Source organism: Heterocephalus glaber, unplaced genomic scaffold, assembly GCF_053883595.1.
Source record: "Heterocephalus glaber isolate CG9 unplaced genomic scaffold, H.glaber_assembly_v1.0 deba00000347, whole genome shotgun sequence".
Lineage (NCBI taxonomy): Eukaryota > Metazoa > Chordata > Mammalia > Rodentia > Bathyergidae > Heterocephalus > Heterocephalus glaber.
The window spans coordinates 12,426,570-12,435,933 of record NW_028258143.1 but is presented as its reverse complement, the minus strand read 5'-3'; the positions used below and the strand labels follow the sequence as shown (position 1 = coordinate 12,435,933).

General features: G+C 38.6%; 1 pseudogene; it reads left to right on the top strand.

The window, feature by feature from the left end:
• The first annotated feature begins 3,910 nt into the window (after window positions 1-3,910).
• On the top strand, window positions 3,911-6,106 carry LOC101723751 (tudor domain-containing protein 3 pseudogene; annotated as a pseudogene).
• Window positions 6,107-9,364: the final 3,258 nt, after the last annotated feature.

Sequence of the window (9,364 nt, the reverse complement as noted above, 5' to 3'; positions counted from 1 at the left end):
TCTCAGGCAAAGTCTCTGGACATGAGCAAAATGCATACAAACTTTCTGCCAAGCCGTAACACACATTGTCTGGAGTCCAACAGCCAATTGTAATCCTTCCTAGCAGAAACCTCCTGAGCCTGGTCTTTACCAGCTTTCTGGTCTTCTGAGCTCTGACCAGGATCTCCCATACAAAATAGCCTAAGGCATTCCAGTTCCACTTCTTCAGCCAGCATTTACAAACTTTTTTCCTTCCTACAAGCCAGTTCCAAAGGCTCCTGAGCTACATGGCCAGGTAATGTCACAGCAACAACCCCACTCTTAGAAACTGTAAAGTAGTTACAAGAGAACGGTTGCCCAAGATTCAGAATTTTTTTTAAAAAATGGAGCATGTGTATTATGCGGCCAACGTCTTCACTCTAACTTGATTATGAGACTAAACCATTCCTCACAGCTCTAGCTGCTGAAGAAGCTAGCTGAGAGGGGGAGATGGATGCTCGGTTGTCACGGCAAGGAAGCAGCATTATTCTAGCAGCATCCATTCTTGTTAAGCCTTCCACTGTTAGAGATTTGAGGTTACGTGATATACTTTATGCTCATAACTGATGTGGCTGGAGAATTGGTATTGAATTTATAACATCAGCAGAACAGAAAATGTGATGTATTTTATGCATGTCAATAAAGGAATGACCTGTTCATGTTCTACAGAGAATGGAAATTGGAACTCAAACACCCTTTGTATTCCAAAATAGGGTCTCAAAACATTTTGTAATTTTCATTTAAATTGTTAGGAGGCTTGGAGCTATTAGTTAATCTATCTTCCAAAACACTATTAAATATAGCACTGAGTAAATGATACAAGTTGTCAATGGATGAGTGATCAACTAATAGCTCTGCTAGTAATTGATTTATTTTTCTTCAATAAAGTTGCATAAACCAATGAGTTAGCTGCCTGGATTAATCAGTATGGGAAACAATCTTGTAAATGCAAAGCTGGTTTTTTTTGTATATACTGTTGGGATTTGCTTCATTGTTTGACATCAGATAATGATGTAAAGTTCAAGAGTGACTATTTTGTCATGTTCAGCTAAAATGCAGTCTGTTATAGGTTGATCTATTGCTTGACCTGACTTATGCAGAATAGGCTACTCGGATAGTGTAGCTTCAGTGTGCTGCATATGATCCTGGCAGCCCTGGAGATCGAGATGGACTTGGGCCCCAGCAGCTTTGAAATGTGTGTATGGAGTTGAAGTTTATTTTCCAGGTGCATCCCCTGTCTAGAATGTCTTCACCTTGTACACTTGACACCCTAAGAAAACCATCACATGGGAGCAGTGGGTCGGAATTGACAGAATAAAGTACTGTTCCATGTGGGAGCTGTTGCAAGGCTGTGTTGACGTGGCCTAGCCCTGGGGTATTTGAGTATCTGAGGGAGTAGATTGTCGGCCATTTACAGTTGTGAGCATCAGTGCAGCAGGTACCACTGCGAGGGACTTCACATGAATGGCTAAGGTCGAGTGCTGTTGGGTTCTTCTGTTCAACAAGTGCTCTCTCTACTGCTGAACTGTAGTAACAAGGGCATTACCGTCCTTCACCCTAACTCTGACCCTGTAGTTTTACTTTTTTCCTAGTTAACTTGATTTACTCATTGTTTTATTTCAAGTCCTGTGTACAGTTTCTAGCAAATGTGATGTCTCCACTTTCACATTTTTGCACTGCTTACACTTACATGCAATCTTATTTCTTGTCTGCACACAGATGTGGAAAGCTAGAAATAAACGTTAAAGCTTAATTTTTATAAACATTTTAATATGTAGTTTGGACATAATTTGTTAAGGTTCTAATCTAAACTGGAAGTGAAATGCATGCTTTCTGAAGATATTCTAGCTTTGTTCATTTTGTAGTAAGCGCTTCATTTGGAAATACAAATCTGCCTAAATGGTCTTTTCCAATGAATGAAGTGACTTTTATCTTGCTTTAAAAATCATGGGTTCTTCAGGGTAGATGTCATGCTGTCAAAACTTTTATAGATTCAAATTATGAATGAAAAACCAGTAACTGCTCCACAAGGTAAGAAATAACTGCTCTTTGGCTATTTTCAGAATCTTTTCAAGATTCCTATACTCAAAATAACAGCTTTAATAGGCATGTTCTTGAAAACCAAACATGAATAAAACTTTTAAAATAAAAGGGTGGGGCCCTAATTGGCTTTCAACTGGACTTTTTTTTTAGCTTTAGACGTTGTTTACAGAGATACCTTAGACTACCGTGATCATGATTAGTGGGTATGTCCAGTTGTGTCTTTTGATACTTTGTGTATCTCCTGTGTTGCTTCTAAGGGAATAAGCCATAGAGGCTTCTCCAGGTGTAAGAACAGTGAAGTACCTGGAAAACCCCACGTTTTTTAATGTATAGGCGCTGGACTTGGGATCACCACGATACCTTCAAAAGAATCTTAAGGATTTGCCCTCTTCCCCATCCGACAGCAACTGGACATTGCTAGTGCCATGTGTAGGACTGATGTGACTGTTCGCTTAAGTATTGGTTTGGACTGTTGTTTGTGTTTCCTGTAGTAAACTCACATTTTTCTTCACCTATGAATACAGTTGGCCTGTTAGTGATAAATATCACATTCTTAAGTGACTCACTTTTTTCTCGGGCAGGTTTGCAATGTAATGATCAGACTTTTTGTTTAACATTAGTTTCCTTTTACTGTGTGGGTGTACTCACATTTAAAAGAATGAACCACGATTAACTAGTGGTCTCAGGGGTAGTGAAGCACTCACTTTATTTTTAAATATGAATGGTTTAGTATTAAAATACTGATCATGCTGTGCTAGTGATGGGGGTGACAAATTAGCCATGTTTTGTGTTGACATAACTGTTAACTGTTGATTACACTTAAGTGAATGTCTTTTTCGAGGAACCCAGTGCAAGTCACTAAATGTCTAAAAGTGACAACTGCCTAAGACTTGTAATAACTAATGTTAATTAAGCGTAAAGGAATTGTTACCATTAAAGTCTGTGTTTAAAGACAAAAAAAAAAGAATCTTGAGATGAGAAAATTATCCTGAGTTATCTAGGTGATCCTAATGTAATTACATGGGTCCTTATAAGAGGGAGGTAGAATAATTGAATAAAATGAAAATGCAGTATATTGACAGAAGCAGAGAGAAGAACTAGAAGATGCTTACTTACGGCTTCGACAGTGAGGAAGAGGGCCACAAGCTAGGGCCACAGGTGATCTCAAGAAGGTAGCAAACCAAGGAAACATTAATTTCTAGAAACTTCAGCAGAAACACAGCCTTGCTCACCTATTTTAGACTTCTGATAGGCTCATAGACTTTCAGATCTATGAGCAAATAAATTTATATTGTTTAAAGCACTAAATTTGTGGTAATTTGTTACAGCAGCAATGGAAACTAATACACACTTGGTACCTGAAAGAGAATTCCTAATATAACAAATATACAAAAATGTGGAAATAATTTTGGAGTTGGGCAGTATGAGCAGAACTTCAATACTGGGATCCTAATACCAAAACCTTAGGTTGACCTTAACAGACTGTTAATAGAAATAGAAATGTGAATGTTGAAGATTTGGCTAGTGAGGGCTCAAAAAGAAGTGAGAAGCACATCTGAAAGGAAACAGAGAAACACTACTGTCTTAGAGATTACCTAATCACAATAAATATGTCACTGGTAGAAACATGAATGTTAAAAGCAGTGGCTGGGGTCGGTGGCATCAACCAATAGGCTTGCAGCCTAGATGGACTATGAAAAGGGAGACCTGCTGCTGCTGCTGCTGCTGCTGCTGCTGCTGCTTTTTCTGGATGCCTGCACTGCCATGGACTGATTCTCTTCTTCCATGCCCCTCTGCTATGCTGCCTTGTATTGGAGCCAGCTGACTGTGGATTGAAACCTTGACAAATTGTATCTTTCAGATGAAGGCATTGAAGCTTGCACAAGTTCTCCTGACAAAGTCAATATAAATGACATCATCCTTATTGTTCTCAATACAGATTTGAGAACAATTGGCAAGAAATTCCTTCCCAGTGACATCAGCAGTGGTAGAAAGGTAGAAAAGCTTGAAGGTCCATGTGTTTTGCAAATTCAAAAAATTCGAAGTGTTGCTGCACCAAAGGATAATGAAGAATCTCAGGCTGCACCAAGGACACTGCATTTGCAGATGACAGATGGTCATATAAGTTGCACAGCAGTAGAATTTAGTTATATGTCAAAAATAAGCCTGAATGCACTACCTGGAACTAAAATCAAGCTGTCAGGCATTGTTGATACAAAAAATGGATTTCTGCTCTTGAATGTCTCTAACACCACAGTTCTTGGTGGTAAAGTGGAACACCTTATTGAGAAATAGGAGTTACAGAGAAGCTTATCAAAACACAGTAGAAGCAACATTGGAACTGAGGGTGGACCACCTTCTTTTGTGCCTTTTGGAGAGAAGTGTGCCTCTCATGTTCAAGTAGATAGCAGAGAATTTGATCAAAGAAAGACATTACAAGTTACAATGCCTGTCAAATAGACAAATGATAATGATGAATTTGAAAAGCAAATGACTGCTGCTATTGCAGAAGTTGCAAAGAGCAAGGAAACTAAGACCTTTGGAGGAGCAGGGGGTAGTGCCAGAAGTAATCTCAACATGAATGCTGTCGGTAACCAAAGTAGAGAAGTTTTACAGAAAGAAAAATCAACCAGATTGGAAGAGAAACATGAAAGTGTCTATAGAGAATTGGTTGATGAGAAAGCACTGAAGCACATAACAGAAATGGGCTTCAGTAAGGATGCATCGAGGCAAGCTCTTATGGAAAATGGCAACAATTTAGAAGCAGCATTGAATGTACTGCTTAACAACAATCAACAGAAACCTATTACAGGTCCACCTCCAAGAGGTAAAGGAAAAGGCAGGGGTTGAGTAAGATCAGAAGATGAAGAGGACCTAGGAAATGCAAGGCCTTCAGCACCAAGCACATTATTTGAATTTTTTGGAGTCTAAAATGGGAAATTTAAGTGTGGAAGAGCCTAAGCTGCAGTTACAGCAGTTTCATCAGGGACACCACAGAATGTCAAATAATGAATAAAATGGAGTAAAAGATAATAATCAACCATGACATCTTCCTTGTAATGATACCAGGCAGCCAAGAAATGAAAAACCTCCTCGTCTTCAAAGAGACATCCAAAATTCAAAGTCAATTTTAGATGGCCGTGGATTGCCTAGAAATAGCGTTTCTGAAAGACAGAGTATTTCTTCAGGATCTGAAGTATGGGCTGAGGAGAGGATCAAATGTGATAGACCATATCCTAGATATGACAGAACTAAAGATACTTCATATCCTCTAAATTCTCAGCACAATGATGGTGCTTTTAACAAAGATAATGCTATGCAAAGCAGATCAGGAAAAAGTCTATCCTATGCAAAGGCAAAAGAAAATCCACTTCCTCAAGAATTCATAGATTGTAATAGTCAAAAACATGGGAAAAAAGAAAGTCAAACAGGTAATCCTGATCATTTTTATGACAGGAAATCATAAACAATAAATACGGAAGCTTTCAGTGGTGTAAAAATTGAAAAGCCATTTTCATGTAAATACTGATTACCAGAATCCTGTCCAAAGTAATAGTTTCATTGCCATTCCAAATGGAGAGACAGAAATGCCACAGAAAGGGAGAAAAGTAGGACCAATTAAGCCAGCAGGATCTGTCACAGCTATACCCTATGAAGAAAAAGTATTTTACAATAGTGGGCCCAAAAGAAGATCTGGGCCAATTAAGCCAGAAAAAGCACTAGAATCATCTATTCCTATGGAGTATGCAAAAATGTGGAAACCTGGAGATGAATGTTTTGCACTTTATTGGGAAGACAACAAGTTTTACCAAGCAGAAGTTGAAGCTCTCCATTCTTCCAATATGATTGCAGTTGTTAATTTACTGATTATGGAAACTATGAAGAGGTGCTATTAAGCAATATCAAGCCCACTCAGACAGAGACATGGGGAGAAGAAGGCACCTATGACCAGACTCTTGAGTTCCGTAGAGGAGGTGATGGCCAGCCAAGACAATCTACTTGGCCAACCTAGCGGTTTTACCAACCTCCCGGGGCTCAAAACTAATACAAAAAGAGTCTTTGTGAAGAAAGGAGCTGTCAGAACCTCCTGATCAAAACTTCTTGATAGACCTTCTACTTTCCCTTCAGAGTAAAATACAGCCATGGTGGATATCATTATTTGCCCCACAGCGCTTGATATTGGTTGACTCCTTGATAACAGTCATTCTGTCTGGAGTGAGATGGAATCTCAATGTTGTTTTAATTTGTATCTCTCAAAAGACCAATGATGTTGAACAATTTTTCATATATTTATTTGTTTTTTCTACTCCTTCATCTGTGAAGAGTCTATTCATTTCAGATCCCCATTTTTGAATTGGGTCTTTAAATTTGGGAGGGTTTAATTTTTTTGAGTTATTTATATATTCTAGATAGTAGTCTTTTTTCTGAGAAACAGATGGAAAGAAATTTTCCACTCTGTGGGTTGTCTCTTCACTCTGTTGGTAGTTTCTTTTGCTGTGCAAAAGCTTTTTATTAAGATGAGATCCCAGTTGTTGTTCTTTGTGATATTTCCTGTGTGGCTGGGGTTTTGTTCAAAAAAATCTTCCCTACACCAGTGTCTTCAAAAGTTCTACCCATTCTATCTTCCAGCAGATTTAGTGTTTCTGTTTTAATATTTAGGTCTTTGATCTACTTTCATTTTAGTTTAGTGCATGGTGACAGAAAGGGGGCTAGTTCTAATCTTCAGCAAGTAGAAAGCCAGCTTTTCCAGCACCACTTTTTTTTTTGGCACCAGGGATCAAACTCGGGACCTTGCACTTGCAAGGCAGGTGGCAGAACCACTGAGCTAAATCCCCAGCCCGCTAGCACCACTTATTAAAGAGGCTATCTTTCTTCCAGTGAAGGTGCTTGGGCCCTTTATCAAATATAAGGTAGCTGGGTGTGGTGTGAGTTGTTTCTGCATCTTCTAGTCTATTCCATAGAGACTTGGGACTTTTTTCTCAGTACCATGCTGTTTTTATCATGGTAGCTTTGTAATATAATTTCAAGTCAGTGATTGTAATGCACATGGTCTTGCCTTTGTTGCCCAGAACTGTTTTTGCAATTGTAGATCTCTTCTGGTTCCAAATAAATTTTAGGATTGTTTTCTCTAATTCTGTGAGATATGCTATTGGTGTTTTGATTGGGATTTCATTAAGTCTGTATGACAATTTTGGAAGGAGGGCCATTTTCTTTATATCGATTCTTCCTACCCAATAACAAAGGATATCTTTCCATTTTGTAGAATCTGCAAAGTAGGAGCATTAGGTCTTCTTTAAATTTCTTGCAGAATTCAGGGCTGAATCCATCAGGAGTGGGGCTTTTCTTTGTTGGTAGGTTTTGTTTTTTTAGTTCTTGCTGTTAAATTCTTTATTGGTACATTTTAGGTATACAACACAATTACATTTCTCATTGGAAATTGTACCTTTACATAATGCATCTTGGGTCTTATTTTTTCCCCATTCCTAGCCCTCCCTTCACCCCCTCCACCCTTCCCTATATACAAAGATTTTATTTCCATTTTTTTTCCATTTCTCAGCATTTTTCCTTTCTCTTCTTTCCTTTCCCCTGCCCCTCCCACTACCCATACCCCTTTGGACGTTTTCTTCCTATTTTACATTATCGATTATTCATTCTAATCATTGGTACTTTTTAGATATACAATACAATGACATTCATCATTGGAAATTTGCACCTTTACATAATCTCTCTTGGTTCTTATTTTTCACCCTTGCCCTGCTCTCCCGTCAACCACTCCATTCCTCCCTATTTACAAAGATTTTGTTCCTGTTTTTCCATTTTCTCATATTAATCCCATTCCCTTCTATCCTTTCCTCTAGCCCTCCCACTTCCTTCCCCTTTGCCCCTTTTCTTCCTATTTCACATTACCTATTATACACTTAGTCCTTATTTACACATTCAGTTTCTCACGCCAGAGAAACTATTCAGTATTTATACATGTGTGTCCTATTTATTTCACTTAAGAGTATCACCTCAATGTCCATCCACTTCGCTATAAATGTCTCTAATTTCTCATTTTTTATGGCTGAGTAGTACTCCATTTTACAAAAAAAAAAGTTTTCTTTATCCAGTCTCCAGTTGATGGGCATTTGGGCTGTTTCCAAGTTTTAGCTAGCACAAACTGTGCTGCTATGAACATGGGTGCACATATATCACTGTGGTATGATTCTTTTAATTCTTTGGGGAAGATCCCCAGCAGTGGAATAACAGGGTCAAATGGGACTTCCAGTCCTAGTTCTTTGAGGTATCTCCATACTGATTTCCACAGTGCTTGCACCAGTCTACACTCCCACCAGCAGTGGAGCAGGGTTCCTCTTTCCCCACAGCCCCACCAGCATTTGTTATTGGCTGATTTCATGATAGCAGTCATTCTTTCTGGAGTGAAGTGGAATCTCAGTGTTGTTTTCATTTGCATCACTCGAATGACCAGTGTTACTGAACATTTTTTCATGTATTTATTTGCTATTTCTACTTCTTTGTCTGAGAAATGTCTGTTCATTTCAGATGCCCATTTTTGGATTGGGTCTTTAAATTTGGGAGGTCTGATATTTTTGAGTTCTTTATAGATACGAGATAGTAGACCTTTGTCTGAGGAAAAGCAGGTGAAGATTTTTTCCCACAATGTATGTTGTCTCTTCACACTGGTGGTGGTTTCTCTTGCTGTGCAGAAGCTTTTTAATAAGAAGAGATCCCACTTGTTGATTGTTTGTGCTAGTTCACAGGCAACTGAGGTTTTGTTCATAAAATCTTTTCCTACACCGATGTCTTCAAGAGTTCTAACCTAACCTCTCTTCCAACTGGTTCAGAGTTTCTAATTTAATATTTAGATCTTTAATGCATTTTGATTTTAGTTTATTGCATGGCGAGAAATATAGGTCTAGTTTAAATCTTTGGCAAGTTGAAGCCCAATTTTTCCAGCACCATTTATTAAAGAGGCTATCTTTCCTCCAGTGAGGGTGTTTGGCTCCTTTATCGAAGATGAGATGGCTGAGTGTGTCTGGCATTGTTTCTGCATCTTCCAATCTGTTCCACTGGTCCTCAGGTCTGTTTCTTTGCCAGTACCATGCTGTTTTTATCACAGTAGCTTTGTAGTAGAGTTGCAGGTTGGGGATAGTGATACCCCCTGCCATGTCTCTGTTACCTAGAATTGCTTTTGCTATTCTGGGTCTCTTCTTGTTCCAAATGAATTTTTGGATTGTTTTCTCAAGGTCTATGAAGTATGCTGCTGGGATCTCAGTTGGAATTGCATTAAATCTATATAGCA